Source organism: Pseudoliparis swirei, chromosome 13, assembly GCF_029220125.1.
Source record: "Pseudoliparis swirei isolate HS2019 ecotype Mariana Trench chromosome 13, NWPU_hadal_v1, whole genome shotgun sequence".
Classification (NCBI taxonomy): domain Eukaryota; kingdom Metazoa; phylum Chordata; class Actinopteri; order Perciformes; family Liparidae; genus Pseudoliparis; species Pseudoliparis swirei.
The window spans coordinates 10,363,090-10,380,402 of NC_079400.1; the positions used below are offsets into that span (position 1 = coordinate 10,363,090).

Here is a 17,313-nt window from a genome sequence, read left to right on the forward strand (position 1 = left end):
GTATTTCAACCTCCCGAGCCCTCAAACATCGCCATTCTCACACGCCCGCTCCCATTCTTAGAAACGTGTGTAAAAGAGTCTTGTGTGATGTCATCGTAGCTGTGAGTGAAGGAATAGCACCTCTCTCACTCGCTCTCTCTCTCAAGCACGTGTTCAAAAAGCCAAAACTTCCTGCCCGCCGGAGCTGCGAGCCGATTGGCTGAAGGAGGCACATACCCCCGACACACCCACTCTGTGACGCTCGCTGCGGTTCTTGGCACTGGTTCCTGGCCTTTTTCTGCCCGGGCAATTAGAGGCTCGCGTTTAAGTAATGTGACTGCACACACACACACACACACACACACACACACACACACACACACACAGCTGCCAAGAGTGACCGGCTGTCTCAAAGCACATCGCTCTCACCTCCACAGTGTGCTTTCATTGCGCTGCTATTTCATTGATAGGCTCTCCGTGACACACTTCATGGGCTGAGGCGCCAAATGCAAGAAAGCGTCAGAGACGGGAGAGGGGGGGGGGGGGTGGGGATTCAAAAGAAGGGGAGAAGCGCCGTGCAGTGAGGAGCAGGAAATTAAAATCCTACGGTCCCTGAACTTACAGTATTTTCATACTTTGTGTGGTTTTTCCCAAGAGCCCGCCTTTTTACCCGCACCCTCCGCCTGTAAGAGCTTTCCATCTACACACCACTTAGCCACAGATGTGTGACAGCGTAAAGCCTGTGGACACAGAAGGAGATGCTCAAGGAAATTACCCACTTAAATGTTTTTTGGGGGGGGGCGCTGTCTATTCTACAGGGCTGAAATGGAATCAAGGAAACCAAAAACTGCCGTTTCAGATGACGAGTGAACGCCGGGGCTGCAGCGGCAGATGGCTCGCATCGGGGGGGGGGGAATTCCAGCTCTCTCCTCCTGGCCGGCGAGCAAATCCGAGGAAAATTAATGAACCAGCTGAACATGAACGATATCAAACATATGTCTCGGCACCGAGCGGCCCCGCCCTGTAGTATTCCTCGAGGAAAAGCTGCTAATGTCTCGGCTTGTTTGTTTTCTTTGCGTATTAGAGTCACTCGATACGGGTCAGGGTTTAAGGCTATAATGCACTGGCCGGAACTCCAGGCCCCGCTGCCAGGAAATGACCCTCGTCTTTTACCGAGCGGGAGCAACTCCAGAGGCGGCCGCGCGTTTCCCCCTCCCCCGGGTCGGGGAGAGCATGTCGAAGTGGAGGTGGGAGAGCGGCATTGTGGGAAACACATTGGCGGGGGGGGGGGGACGTAATTGGTTATGACGATCAGCGTGGAGGGGAAACGGGCCTCTTTGTTGCTGCTGTGGCGCAGAGGAGGAAGGGGGCCCTTGGCGTTGGGAAACACTTCCGCGTTTGTCCACAGGGAGCAGCAACATCCACACTGAAGGATAAAGGTTCAGCGTTTTGTAAATGCACAATTCCTCCATTATATACCATGAACTGCAGCTTAGTGCCCAGAATCTAGAAGTAGCGCCATGGTTGCAGAACGATATTTCTGAAGGCCACGTGTCCATTTTTGTCTATTTATTTCAATAACTCACATGTTGGCCAGGCTGCTCTGAGGCCAAGGATGAAGACAAGAGTAGAACGAGAGGAAAGGGGGCAGTGAAGAAAGGAAAAGCAGGGGAGGGGGAGAGGGGAAGAGGGGGAGAGGGGGAGAGGGGGAGGCGGGGAGCCAAAGCCCGGCGGCTCGGTGCATTACACCGGCCTCTTGGGTATACTGTGTGTGTGAGTGTGTCTGCTCATAATAGTCGTAATTAGCTGATCAAACAAATAGACAGTGGGCCAGACCCGTGCTGTGGGTGGGCTCTGATAATCCAGATCATTAGCGATGTGTGTGTGTGTGTGTGTTGGTGTGTGTGTGTGTGTGTGTGTGTGGGCGTAGCACTAATCACTTTTTCCTTCTCCTAAATGGTCCGCCGCAGCCGACGGATTCAATTTCAACTGTAAAAAGATTGGGAGAGGAAATCCAAGTGAAAGAGAAAATAAATGATCAAAATCACACCGTCCGCTTCTCATGTTTTTACACACACACACACACACACACACACAGATCATCCTGCTGCCACAGAACATTAAATGTGTGCTCACCTGCAGCTGAAAATAGTCCCCCCGGTAAAAGCACTATTTACTAGAGTGCTCAGTTTATTTAGGAACAAACTACCCGTATTAATTCAATGATTTATATTTTTCAGCTATTTTTTTCACAGTTATTGCATCAGCGAGTCTCCTCCTCGTGTTTGCAAAGGATTCAGAGACTCACGGCGTTGGTTTTGGTCGTTTCATGGCGACACAGTAACAGCAGCCGTGTCCCTTAATGCCTCTACGCAGCTTTCGGTTGACCGTTTTCCTGCATTTTAAAATAATAATTAAGATGCCCGTCAGGCGGAGGGGTCACTGATCACTCCCCGCCTTCAGACACTTTACATTTTTGTTTTTTTTCGACTTCATGTTGAACAATTTTCACATTAATTTGCAGTGTTGAACTTCTCACCCGGCGCGGTGGACCAAACATCTCCCTTTGTTTCAGATTAGCTCACCGTTATCTTTTACCAATGCCAAGAATATTAATCAGAGGGCCCGAGAATGCACCGATCTCAAAGAGTTTTCCACACTCCTCCCTGTGTATGTTCCACTTATCCGTCGAGACATATTTGCCACGTGGTGCAACATACATCTTAGTTCATGTTATCTGTGGTTCAGGACAAGCGGCCTAGCAGTCACACAAAGTGCTGGACCTGGAGCCAGGCACCATTTACACATGATATATATGTTGACATGAGTGAGTGAGAGAGAGAGAGGAGTGCATAACAGCTTATTAATGCAAACTGGGTCTGGGAATAGACGGCATAGAAACCCCCCCACACAAAAAAAGAGCCCAAAAAAAGCATCTGAAAAGCGTGGCCGGTGTGAGCTGACATCCGCGAACACAAATCAAAATGCCGCAGGAGGAAATGAATGAGTCTGGTCTTCAGCCGCCCACAACATAGGGCCTCGCTTGTGTGCGACAGCTGCAAAATAACCGCACTCACTCGGCGGCGGAGCGCGGCGGTCATCCGCGGGGGTCGGGACTGTGTACTTTCTGGGTAATGCATTCAATCTCTCATTAAACCAACCCGTCAGGGTGAAGAAAAAACATATAAATGTATATACATTTATAGATATATAATGCTCACTTCAGCCACACAGAGCACCTTCTTTTCCTGCCCAGACCCGCTCTGTTGGCCATATTCCCTCTGACAGTGACCAGACTCATGGTCTCCCTGCCGTTGTAACAGGCTGGAGGAGTGGTGATGACCCCCCCCCCACCTCTCCCCTATATATATATATATATACACTACCGTTCAAAAGTTTGGGGTCACTTAGAAATGTCTTTATTTTTCAAAGAAAAGCACTGTTTTTTCAAGAAAGATAACATTAATCAAAAAGACACACTATACATTGTTAATGTGGTAAATGACTATTCTAGGTGGAAACGTCTGGTTTCTAATGAAATATCTCCATAGGTGTATAGAGGCCCATTTCATCAACTATCACTCCAGTGTTCTAATGGTACATTGTGTTTGCTAATCGCCTTAGAAGACTAATATCTGATTAGAAAACCCTTGTGCAATTATGTTAGCACAGCTGAAAACAGTTATGCTGGTGATATAAACTATACAACTGGCCTTCCTTTGAGCTTGAAGTTTGAAGAACAAAATTAATACTTCAAATATTAATCATTATTTCTAACCTTGTCAATGTCTTGACTATATGTTCGATGAAATGTTCAATTCATTTGATAAATAAAAGTGTGAGTTTTCATGGAAGACACGAAATTGTCTGGGTGACCCCAAACCTTTGAACGGTAGTGTATATATCAAACCGTCACTCCACCCCGACAGTCGTACACCAGACCAGTAAAAAGAGTTCCTCTGCCTCCGCACAGCGCTCCCTGATTGGCATTTGCAAGACTCCGCCCCACTGGAAGGAAAACAGCCAATGGGAGCCGAGGAGTCTCCTGCAGCGCAGCCGTCAATCACTCCAATCAAACTGTCAAACTGCAGCAGCATTTCTCGACTCATATGTTCCCAGAGACAAAATTTGGACGGTTTTTCAACGGAGCGGTTTGACAGTTTGATTGGAGTTCAAGAGTTCCACAGGGCGGTGATTGACAGCGACATTCGGGGAGTGACAGCTCACGCAAATATGACAAGAAGGTTCATCAAAGATTGAATCTGGTATCTGGACAGAACGTAAATTGTGAGATTGCTTCAAAAGGTTTTATCTGAAAGATTAAAAAAATATCTTGTGTTTCACCGGAGAAAGAAAATAAATGTCAGAACAGAATTAGAATTATTATTATTATTTTTTAACATTACTCTTGGTGGAGAATTATTGAATTGGTCCAAACTTGTTTGTAATTCATCACTCATAACTAAATGCATCATTTAAATGGTAAATGGACCTGTACAGGGCTTTTCTAGTCTTCTGACCACTCAGAGCGTTTAACATCCAATTAAACTTATTTTGTATAGCCCAATATGACAAATTACGAATTTGCCTCAGTGGGCTTTACAATCTGTACACATACGACATCCCTGACCTTTGACCTCACATCATTCACACCCTGATGGGAGGAGTTAAGGCTCCACCTGCATGTCAGCAGTATCTAACACACACACACACACAGTATAATGTGTATGTTTCTTGGATTAAGAAGACATTTTGTTCACAGTTGCATTTTCTGCATTAATTAGTCAGACTCGGTGACCGAGTGTCTTCTAACCTTGAATCCCCCCCCCCCCCCTCGCTGTCTTTCGAGGACACCGCTGAGACATAAAGAACACATGAGGTCAGAGGAGAATGTACACATGTATGACTCATGCTTTAAGCCGCCGGCGCAGCTGCCGCCTGCATAAGGACACACACACACACACAAGATGATAGAATATATCCATATTTATATATATTTATATTTATATATATATATACTGTATGTATATAATGTGCTCCGCCTATACGCCATTCATTCCTATGCAACAGTTCACCCAGTGCACACGTCCTCAACAACAGCGGAGAGCGAGTGTATCGATGTCACACACTTATCATATAATTGCTGTCTTCTGACTGCAGCTATGGCAACGCTATATGCATTTGCGGGGGTTATTTCGGTCATTCGATTCCCTGCCAGCGACGGTACATCCGGCTTTTTTAAAAGAACGGTAAGAAAGCCCAAGAGAGATGAAGTGTAATTTTCCACGAGCAAAGAGGCCCATTTTACTTTTCTGATTTTTTTCCTTTGTGTGGAAAATATGTTGTTTAACTGGCTGGCAGAGCCTCAGGGGGCATTTACAGAAAGCTGCACACACACAACAGGTAGAAGGGGGTTTGAACCCAGACGGACACCCAGTGTGACCCAAAAACAAATACAAATCTGAATCAGTGAGCACCACGATCACAGACATGTGACGCGAACCAGGAGGAGGGATGAGTTTAAGTCTGACTGCTGCAGATTAAATCCAGTGGGGTTGGATTCAGTGCATCTCCAACGCTGCCAAGATCAACTTTTCTTTGTTCTTATGGATGTCAGACGGATGATATGTGTGATGAATTATTCGTCGCTGAGTTTCTCCCATGTCGCTGCTGCAGTGGCCTTATTTTACTGCCTGTGTGCAATTAAATACACTATATATATATATAAATATATATATACATACACACACATGTGGCTGCACTAAAAAAAAGTGCACGCAACACAGTTTGTACATATGTGTGTATGAGGTGTTTGTGTGTGTGTGTGTGTGTGTGTGTGTGCACTGCAGCAACTATGTCAGCAGCGGTCCTGTAGCACCAGGTGAGATTTACGAGGTGTTAAAGAATGCTCGACTCTAGCCCAGCGATGGGAGCCTGATCCCACCTCCTCCCCTGGCTCCGACCCACACGAGCGCTGGCAGACACACAGCTGCGAGTACACGCGCTCACGCACGCGCACACGCTCCCGCACATGCACACGCACACACGACAACCCATGAACTCGAAGCTGTGAGTCGAATGTCTGCACCGAAGCCACGTTTCCCGCTCCGAATGACGCGCTTCCTGGGGCTGAGCACACCCTCTAAAACATCCCCGAGCTCCACAGCCAGCCGTGAGCGAGCATTCTCTCTGGTGTTGTGTGTATGTGTGTGTGTGTACGTGTATGTGTATGAGGAGTTTGACCTGAAAGCGGCTAGGAAAGGTCACCGCAGGGAGCCGGCGAGAAAGAGGCCGCGTGTTTCACAGCTTTTACAAGCATCGTGAATCACCGAGACTTCCCCTTTACTGGGTGACACTGAAGACGCTCCTCTTGGCTGGCGGCGCCTATAACGTTGCATTTTTTTTCTTTTCTTCTCCTTGCAGTTTGTAAATATTCTGCAACTTGAGCCAGAGTCCGGCGAAGACTGGGTCGGGACCCATTGGCGGGTCGCAGGAGATTCTGTTATTTAAGATTGAAACCACCCGCAGTACACCTTTGTGCCACATGAGGCAGTCTGACTGTTCGTGAAAATTGTAGCTTACTTGTAAAAATTATCATAAATTCATATGAGAGGCTAGCGTACGTTCTGTTTGCGTCGCTGATGAGAGAAAACGAAAATATCAAGCAGCTGTTAACTCCGCCCACATAAGATTACATTTGATCTCATTTATGAAATATGTTGTGGACTTGTCGACTATGACGGCATCTTAACTGAAAATAGCTTACGATTGCACAACATGCATTGACCCATGTTGAACCGGGCCACCGATCCCTCTGACTGTAAAGGGGTCAGAGGTCAACAGTCTGCATGTCAAACATTTACAACAATGTCATGAACAGTTATAACACGGGGACATATTCACCAGAGCAACAGTGACGTATTGAGAAGCTCCTGCTCCACTCGAGAGGGACGCGACTCAACGGCAAGACGGGGTCGTCTGAGACCGACACCCGTCCCTGTTGGTCCAGTGAACTCTCTCCACTCTGGGGTCTATTGGGTCTCACTGCGATGCATTATCTGCTTCCCTAATGCTGGAAGGACTTAGAGACGGATTAAACCACAATTAGCCCCCCCCCCACCCCCGAATTCTCCGTCTGCCCCGCTGTCACACTTCCTGTTGCGCCGATTTCCAGTGAGAAACTTCTTCCTTGATGCCAGGTTTTCACATTAATAGACTAAACCAGAAGTATCGAACCTTTTAGTTTGTCGTCGGGGTCACATGTCAGAGGTTACGAGCTCCACCAAAGAGAACACGTTCCCTCTACACGTCTCACGTGGGTTCATTTCAATAGATGTTCAAATGGTCCAATATCTCACTAAAAGTCAAAAACTTTATAAAACATTAAAAACATTTGTAATTCTTGTTTCCTCTCCCGCTCTCATCACCCAAACCTTCAGCTGTATCTGGTGCCCCGGTATATAAAACTATATATATATATATATATACTATAAAGTGGTGCCAGCACCTGCTCCCACAGTGTGTCTGCAGTATAAATAATCAAATGTCATGTATAACAGATTATCAGCCAGAGGGGTCGAACCCGTACGGACGCCTCGTGAATTTACCGATTCATTATACATGTTGCAACTCATCGGTGGGACTCGCCGACGCTTCCTGGTTGTGAGTGACAGGCTCAGGGAGGCGGGGCTTCAGAGAGAGAAAGCCGCGCATGCTGCATATGCGACAAATCACTGGGCACAATGACGAGGATGAGGAGAGCAGACGGGATGAAGATAAATACTCGTTACACCAACCGGTCTGTGGTGCGCGCGCACACACTTCATAAAACGTGGTCTGATCACGTGACCTACCCGTCATGCTGGACGTGTTTGTGAGCTGTTAATGATTTCCCGGGGCCTCCTGCGTTGTGTGGTCCGCCTCGTCTCCGCCCTGCAAGGAATAGAAAGACGTTTGTTAGGGTGGGTGAGCAGCTGAGACAGAGGGCGGAGGGAGGAGGGAGGAGGGCGGAGGGAGGAGGGCGGAGGGAGGAGGGAGGAGGGAGGAAGCATATAGAAAACAAACAAGGCCATACAGTACAAAGGCCAGAAAGGACACCCTCCCCTCTTCCCCTCCCCTTGTTCCCTCCCCTTGTTCCCTCTGTCCTCACGCTTACTTCGCGTTTGGTTTCTGTCTGTCCTTCCTCTCCCGTCTCTCCCTTCATCTTTTCACTCCCCCCCTGACTCCCCCCCTCTATTTCCTCTTCATATGAAGCCCTTTGGGGGGGGGGGGGGGGTTCCTCTTCCTTTCTCTGTTTTCCTATAATATACACAATTACAACAGATAATGAAGTGGAACAAACAGGCCTCTCTCTCTCTCCCTCTGTCTGTCTGTCTGTCTCTCACTCTCTCTTACTCTCTCTCACTCTCTCCCTCTGTCTGTCTGTCTCTCACTCTCTCTTACTCTCTCTCACTCTCTCCCTCTGTCTGTCTGTCTGTCTCTCACTCTCTCCCTCTGTCTGTCTGTCTCTCTCTCTTACTCTCTCTCACTCTCTCCCTCTGTCTGTCTGTCTCTCTCTCTCCCTCTGTCTGTCTGTCTCTCTCTCTTGCTCTCTCACTCTCTCCTCTGTCTGTCTGTCTCTCACTCTCTTACTCTCTCTCACTCTCTCCCTCTGTCTGTCTGTCTCTCTCTCTCTCTCTCTTACTCTCTCTCACTCTCTCCCTCTGTCTGTCTGTCTGTCTCTCTCACTCTCTTACTCTCTCTCACTCTCTCCCTCTGTCTGTCTGTCTCTCTCTCTCACTCTCTTACTCTCTCTCACTCTCTCCCTCTGTCTGTCTGTCTGTCTCTCACTCTGTCTTGCTCTCTCTCACTCTCTCCCTCCGATCCTCCCACAGCTGGCAATACTGGTTTTAAAGTCGGCGGCTGTTTGACAGACTGATGTCAGGCGGACGTTAGCATGCACGCTACGGACTCCGGGTCGGACGCTGGTGAGCGCTCTTGTGCTAAGCTAGCTGAGCTAAGCTAGCTGAGTCAAGCTAGCTCTGTAAAGCTAGCTGCGCTAACGTCTGCTGTTGATTGACACATTTCTGTGGATTTGCTGAAATTAATGTAATGTGTGAAGTTCTCAATAAAGGTCTTTCTGCATTTCTTCCTGCAGCCCACCTTTAGTACCACTGCGCCCCACAGTTTGAGAACCACTGCATTAACCCATACTCATCAGAAAAGACACCAAAGAAAACTACATTTATGGTTTTAAGGGATCTTCTTTCCACCCAATCTGGACTTCTATTGTGTTTTCACACACACTCGTGCTGCTTTTTCCAATTGTTCCAACATGGACGACATGAAAATTCAAGTCTTTATGTCTAAAACATGTTGATAAGTCGTAGTTAAATGAAAACCTCTCAGTTCCTACTATTCCTTACTGTTGTTGTACAGTCGCTGTGCCTCACACGTCTCACACGTCTATTATCTGGCAAGGTTTATTCCAGAGAATCACAAATTCATATTACAAAGCGACGCCGTAATGACGACATGCATCTACGCATTTACAGGCAATCACTTTCACTGCAAGTCATTATGGAGTCTCAATGTTCTGCACCAACGGGGATGAAGCCCACAGGAGACTTTCCACAGAGACAAAGGGGGAAGAGAGAGGGGGAGGGGGGGAGAGAGAGAGGGGGGGGGAGAGAAGTGCAGAGAGAGGGAGAGAGAGGGTGGGGGGCGGAGAGAAAGAGAGGAAGAGATGAGAGACAGACGGGAGGGAGAGGAAGAGAAAAAGCGAGAGGGAGAGAGGCGGAGAAAGAGAGGGAGGGAGAGAGAGTGGTAGATAGAGAGAGAGGGAGAGAGCAAGAGAGGGCGAGAGAATGAGACAGAGGAGGGGAGAGAGGCGGAGAGAGAGTGGGCGGGGGGAGAAAGCGAGAGAGAGAGGGTGGACGAGAGAGCGAGAGAGAGAGGGGGAGAGAAAGTGACTAAGAGAGGAAAATTGAGAAAACCTCCACAAATTGTGAGTAAATCTGTGAAAGGGAGAAAGAGGAAGGAAACGTGCTTCAGCTGAAACAGGAGACAGGAAGGAGAAGAGGAAGCCGTAAATGTCTTTAGGTACCCTTTTGTGGCGGGGGGGGGGGGGATGCATTTGACTCTCTACACGTGGCTGCTGTGTTCTAGGACGTGTGCTAGACGTGTTCTAGGACGTGTGCTAGACGTGTTCTAGGACGTGTGCTAGACGTGTTCTAAGACGTGTGCTAGACGTGTTCTAAGACGTGTGCTAGACGTGTTCTAAGACGTGTGCTAGACGTGTTCTAGGACGTGTGCTGGACGTGTTTTAGGACGTGTGCTAGACGTGTTCTAGGACGTGTGCTAGACGTGTTCTAAGACGTGTGCTAGACGTGTTCTAGGACGTGTGCTAGACGTGTTCTAAGACGTGTGCTAGACGTGTTCTAAGACGTGTGCTAGACGTGTTCTAGGACGTGTGCTAGACGTGTTCTAAGACGTGTGCTAGACGTGTTCTAGGACGTGTGCTAGACGTGTTCTAAGACGTGTGCTAGACGTGTTCTAGGACGTGTGCTAGACGTGTGCTCTGCTCTCACAGGCTCACATGTGTCCGTTGTGTTTTCACTGAGTCGACGTGAATGCGTCCACCGCCGTGCTCTCGACGCCGTGTGTGGAAAATGTGACGGGTGAGTTTTCACTGCACACTCAACGTGAGGGGAATTCCCCTCCGTCTGAACATAAGGAATACATTTTTTTTTTTTTTTTTTAACTCCCTGCTGGACTGCTGTGGAGAGGAGCGGAGGGGAGGCACCGACAGTGATATGTGACACCGACTCAGATCTATTCAGTTCAATCCAATTTATGTAATACGTACATTACCTACTGGAAATGTAACCATTCTTTTCAAGTAAATTGAGATATTTCACCAAGTCGCTGGATCAAGTCAGGTAAAGCAACGTTTTAGGCAGGCCTGACGTTGCCTCACACGTAACAGAACGATCCCGGTCCCCTCAGTGAGGCTTATGATGTGAGTGACACATCGGGATCGGCTCAAAGTTTAGCTTTCAGTATCGGGAAGGAACATTCCGATCCATCCCTCGGAGATGGAAGTTTTACGGATTAAGATAACGTCAGACTCATTGAGCCAATAGGTGAGGCCGACGGTAGGGCGGGGCCATATGGAGAAAAAACATTGTATTGTTTGATCAAATACACCAATATCGATAGTGCAACAGGCTTGACTATCGGTGCTTTAAGAAGCTATTGACGCACAATCAGTCATGTGACTTGGTGGGTAAAAGCAGGTACCGAACAGCCTGAGGAGCTCGTCACTCCTGTAACGCCACCCTTTAAACCAGGACATGGCACCGAATCACACGTTATCGAGCAATATCGATACAATGCTCCAAGTCCGCCCTCTGCATCAGCAGACGCAGGATTAATGTCCGTTTGGGAGTGAACAGCGCATTGAAGGAATATGGGTAACCAGAGGGCGGCAGAAAAGTGAAGCGGAGCGTCAGAGCGGGCCGGAGGCCGAGCGGCGGCGCGTTGCGTTCGAGGGGCGAGCAGACGAGCTTCAAAGTGAAGCGTCTGCCCTTCGCAAACTCCGGCACCGTGGCCTTTCCGCCATCACGCCGGCGTGAATAGCTTCCTTTGTCGCGGTGGCATTCCACTGGCGAGCCTCTAATTAGCTGGAGGGCTCTCCGACACAGACAAAAAAAAGAAAAAGACGGGGGGGGGGCCTGCGTGGAGGAGCAGTCGCGTGGTGCCCTCCATGCTTGAGCTAAATCAAAAACTAATCATTTGATTTGGGCGCTGTGAAAAGAAGGGAGGGGGAAAGAGCGTGCGGGGGAGGGGGGGTACGAGTTCCTCCGTGCCCGTTCCGTTGCTTTTGAAGGAGGAAGAATCTTTCAGCTGGTTAACCCTCATCGGGTTGTCAACGCCGAAATAAATCCTCCTGTTGCTATTCACGCGCAAAAAAATTCTTTGGGGAGCACCGAAGACCCATTTTGACCCAGGAAAAACCCTGCATTTGCCCTTGTAGGATGAAAGTGAGCATACAGTGTGTGTGTGTGTGTGTGTGTGTGTGTGTGTGTGTGTGTGTGTGTGTGTGTGTGTGTGTGTGTGTGTGTGTGTGTGTGTGTGTGTGTGTGTGTGTGTGTGTGTTTTCCATACAGTGAGTGCGAGGCTGAGCTGGCCCCGTGTACATGCTGATGGGTGTCCTGTGTCAAGTTGGATTTCAACATTAGTCTGGCATGAGATCACATGCCTGTGCTATATTTGCACCGGCTGGATAGCTATCATATATATATATGTATATATATATGTATAGTGTATCTAAGCTCATCCCGGTGAAAAGTAGGACACGCAGGTTGCGTGCCGGAGCCTATGGGCACGGCCCGAGCTGAACTGCAGCGAAGGGTCAGACGGGACTCGGCGCAACATCCAGAGTTTAGACGACGGATTGTATCGAATTACACGCTTTTGTTCTCTGCACGAAAACAAGATTTTCTAAAAAAAAAGAAAAATCTAAACACACACACACACACACACACACAGCGCCGTTTAAAGGCGAGTTGCCCTGAAATGACGATGAAGTCGACACGTGAAGTATCGCAGGAGGTGTTTGGCATTCTGGTGCTGTCAAAATGTCTCAAGTCTCAATTTCCATGTTGTCATTTGACCTAAAGGCCGTAAAATGGCGTCTAAAAGTGAATTTTCTTTTATTATCTAACGGCGCTGCTGAAGTCTGGAAGTGTTCCAGGAGGAAATGAGGAATCGACGCCTCGCGGTCGCACGCCTCCAACAACGAGTCAAGCTGCAGTGTACATAACGTATCCGATTACACACTCGGTTGAGTGATGTGGTCGAGGTCACGGAGATGACCTTCGGCGAACAATTTCCAATCCTTTGTGCCAAATATGAAGACCACCCCCCCCCCCCCCCCATGGCGGGCTGGAGGTCGCGGTGACCTTTGACCGGCGAATCCAAATCGTTTAATCCTTTGTGATCTAAACGTCCCCCGGCGGGGACGCGTGAAAAAAAATGAAGATCCGTAAAATCCCCGAGAGTCCCGCTCGCTGCGACTAATTGAGTCGCTCTTATCTCGGCATCAGCGGCACATCTTTATATATTTTAAGAGGGGCCCGTAAAAGCTCTCTTGTAAATACAGTTCATTATGATTTAACAATCCTACTGCGAGGCTCCCGCTGCCCTAAGTTACGAGGCTCTTCGGGGGCTGTTATTTGCCCGTCTATATATATATTTTTAAAATCCAACCGCGAAGACGATGACGAGCTGGCGCCGATTGAAAGGCGGCGCGCGGCGTCACAGTCACACGGCTTCGACAAGTTCTGCGTCTCCGAAAGCGCCGACTTTAATGAGGAGAGGGAGGATTGTTTTCCGGAGGTTGTGCGCCACGCTCCCCCCCCCCCCGCTCCGGCACTTATATGATCTCACCAGATGACATGGACTTGAGGAAGTCTAGAAAACAGAAGCAGAAAAAAGTCTTCCCACTTCAGAGGACATTCAACTGCAAACATCTCGAGGGTGAATTCTGTCAGCGGGCCTCAATTTCTCCAGTGCTCCCCTCCCCCACATCCCCCTCCCCCTCTCTGTTGGTAAATGTAAGGCTTTGAACTTCAGGCTGGGAGGGGGGCGGTCACCGGGCTGTCAGGACTATGAATGATGGAGGATGGAAAACATCAGATCCCGCCTCGCCGGTCCGTCCTGAGGGGGGGGAAGAGATATTCTGACACAAGGCTGAAACATGGTGAGTCACAAAGAGCTGGAGCTCCGCAGCATGTCAACACAACACACAAAGGGCCCAATTACACCTGCAATCTTCAGCAAAAGACATCCTCATCAGCCGGGAGATTGGCAGGCAGTGTTTCCGCACGCACCGGTCGCCTCCGGAAACCCTTCGGAAAAAGGTCAAACACGCGGAGAGAGACAGTACGAGTCGTGTACCCCGCGATGGCTTTCATTAAATGAGAATGCGGGTCGGGAAACGTCAGCAAAAAAAACAACGTCAGCCAAGATTCCACTCGTCCGCTTGTGGGAAAGGGGCTCAAAACCAATCTGCTAGGAATAAAGCAGATCCCCCGCCAGTGGCTCCTCAGGGTTCACATGAGAGCCGGTCGGCTCGGTGGCGGCAACGCATTCCCCAATCGTACCCATCGCCACCCCCCCCCCCCCCCCACCACCCCGCGTCCATAACACCTTGACTGGGCTCACTTAGGCGAAATGAGAAGTAAGTGAGATCCGACATCCGACGGCCCTTTTGAACCTCGACATTCCCGGAGGAGCGTTAACGGGGGTCGGTAGCGGCGAGCGGCGTCTGAGCATCGCGGCGCGCTGTCGGTGCGTTGGTCGCCAGCCGAGCAGCTTCGCATGACAGCGGTGCAAATAACATTCCCCACGTAAACATTCCCTCCGGAGGATCTGCGTTGCCCATCTGGAATCCATGATGGAAGTCACAAAAAATAAAAATAAAAACTGTCCCTCCGTGCAAATTTAGCCGTTTGAAGCCGTTTGAAAATACTTAGTTGTGGGTTTCACAAACCCCCTCTCACACACACACACACACACACACACTACAGTTCATGTCCTTCAGGCCATTTGTGTGTTGATCTATTCACGTTGGGGACGAGAGGAAAGGGGGGGGGGACAGCATGGTCACTCCAAGGGCGGTTGTTGCTCTCCGGTGAAAGACAGGATTCACTGAAGACTGAAGGCGCTCGTAAACCGCACACAGGAAGAAGAAGATGAGCGAAGAGCGAGCGGGAGGAGGAGGAGGAGGAGGGGGAGGAGAGCACGAAGAGGGATGACAGAAATAGAAAGGTCCCGAGACCGAGAGTCCGAGAGACACAAGGCCTCGTTGATGAGGGGCTGCACAGTTGGATGGTGCAAGAAGACAGCAGTGTAGGGGTGTGCGTGGGGGGGGTGGAGAAGACAATGCAACAGGGCTTGTCAAAAATGAAAAATGTACTGGTGGTCAAGCTGAATATAGCAGTGCGTCTGTACCCTCCGAAACTGGATTTGCATGACGTGTGGAGAAAGCGAGACAGAGGGAGGGGGGCGCCAACACACAGTCGGTGCCTCGAATATGTCACAACATTTGCATATAAAACATGAATGTGTTAAATTTGCAGAATGGAGGGGAAGAAAACAGGGGTTTGTGTAGTTTGACGCTTTGGGTGGTTTCCATGAGTAAAAGGATCATTTCCATTCATTTGTGGAAACTCAGATATTCAGCGACCGAACGCCACGATCAGTATTCTCATTCAGGTCACATGACCAGCTAGGCTGCCATAAAGGATCTCATGATCGAGCCCCCATACTGATTAGGACGTTTGTGTTTTAAACATTGCGATCTTGATTCTCTCAGCAGCAGTAATAATAATAATAATAATAATAATACATTTCGTACACAAGCCCTATAATTGCCATTAAATATGAGATTTGCTCTACAAAACGGGCGACTGATTATATATATTAAATGTCATTTCAGACATGCTGGAACAGATGAGTCTTTGTGCCGGATGCTGGTCGTTTCAATGGTTTCATATAAACTATGACTTTCACCGCGGTGCAGTTCCTGGCAGCGCCGCTCAAAAAGACATCCCACTCGGAGAGAATTACGTCATTAGAATTCATAGAAATCATAGTCAAAATCATTCAGACATTTGGAATGTGAAAGAACTTGTAAAATAACTTGTAAAATAAAAAACTTAAAGTTAAATGGACTCTTAGGCCCTGATGTATGAACACTTCTTATAAAGGCCTCGACTCCGCGGCAGGGAATACATGTACAACTAGAATGGGCACTCGGTAGAGCGCATACCTTCGCATATCACAAGGTTGGGCATTGAATTATGAACATGTTGGCATTCGTTGCCAATTGGACACAAATTGACCGTGCTATGATAAAAGAAGATTTTGACCTTTCCATGTCTTTGACCTTTGAGCCGATTGATCCCAAAAGCTAATCAAATGGTCCCCGGATAATAACCATTCATCCCACAAAATTTCATGCGATTCAAGAAGATTTTGTCCTTTTCATGACCTTGACCTTTGACCCGATCGATCCCCAAATCTAATCAAATGGTCCCCGGATAATAACCAATCATCCCACCAAATTTCATGTGATTCGGTTTAAAACTTTTTTTGTTATGCGAGGAACACGCATACAAATAAATAAATACACGGCGATCAAAACATAACCTTCCGCATTTTCAATGCGAAGGTAATGAAAACATTATTATAATTTGGGGTTTTCCCATTAAGGGCTCCACTGGTGTGTTGAGCCCTTAATGGGGCAACCGTTGTTTTGGCATATTGCCTAAAACGCTGGTGACATTCCCATGTAAACACCAAAAAAAGAGGTCAGTAAAAATGACAGCGGTCACGTTTCATGCGTTGTGCGATAAGTCGTCACCGTAATTGTTGCGGCAGGCCCAGTTAGAACCGAGTGGTTCTGGTCTAACGGACTTCGATAACGTCCCGGTCTACAAACCGTTACTTCTGTTCATCTTGAGCAGGTACGTGGAGAAAGTAACGCGGCTAAACTCCATCTCAACAGCTCCAACAGGTGCGTGACGACATCCGGGGCCCTGGAGCATTAAATCAGAGCCGGGATCAGACCCCGCCGGCCGAGCCCAGAACAGGAGCTATCATCGCGTAGCCTAAATGCGATTAGTGTCCGGTGGTAATCTGGGGCCTATTCATTCCTGTTTAGAGTAGGTGACACATTTGAGTCAGAGGATTAGTCCACCTCTCCCTCGCGCCGGGGGAGGGTATCAAAAGGGCCCACGATGAAAGGGGGGGGGGGGGGGGGGGGCAAAAAAGGAAGGAGCCGTGTAGAAGAAGAGGAAAGAATATCAAGAGAAGCAGCGAGGGGAGCGGGAGCCGGGAGCCCAACACTCGTTGACAGCAGACAGTTCCTTTATGCTGCCATGTCATGAACATAACCCGGCGCACCGCAGGGAGTCCCTAGTTAGAGGCTCCGGAACATACGTGGAGGGAGAAGCCGGCTGATGCGTTTAGCATTCAAAACCTTTTAACGGCTGTAATATAATGAGTCCATTTAACCTTTTGATTTCATGTGCAAATGTGTTGTTTACTGTGGTTCTTCTAATTATTTTGTACCTAGTTTTTGGTCTGTTTTTTGTTGTTTGTGTTGTATCCTTACAGTCCTGTCTTGTTAATTTGTAAAATCAAAATAAATCCATATTTTTTTTAAATCTTAAAAAGCGTTGGCGCTTCATGAGACAAGAGAGGAGGCCGGTGGTTGAGGTCACCCACAGGCTGCCAGGGGACTCGCCACTTGGGATCAGGCGAAAACCTCAGAGTCTGATGGAA

The 17,313-nt window shown here is 48.5% G+C and overlaps 1 long non-coding RNA gene across 1 annotated transcript in view; it reads right to left on the reverse strand.

Annotated features, from left to right (window-relative positions):
* Positions 1-17,313, reverse strand: part of LOC130203177 (uncharacterized) — an 83,920-nt gene that overhangs the window by 29,247 nt on the left and 37,360 nt on the right. The window contains exon 2 of the long non-coding RNA XR_008833456.1: positions 7,833-7,911. This is a non-coding gene — a long non-coding RNA (uncharacterized LOC130203177). The remainder of the gene's footprint in view (positions 1-7,832; positions 7,912-17,313) is intronic.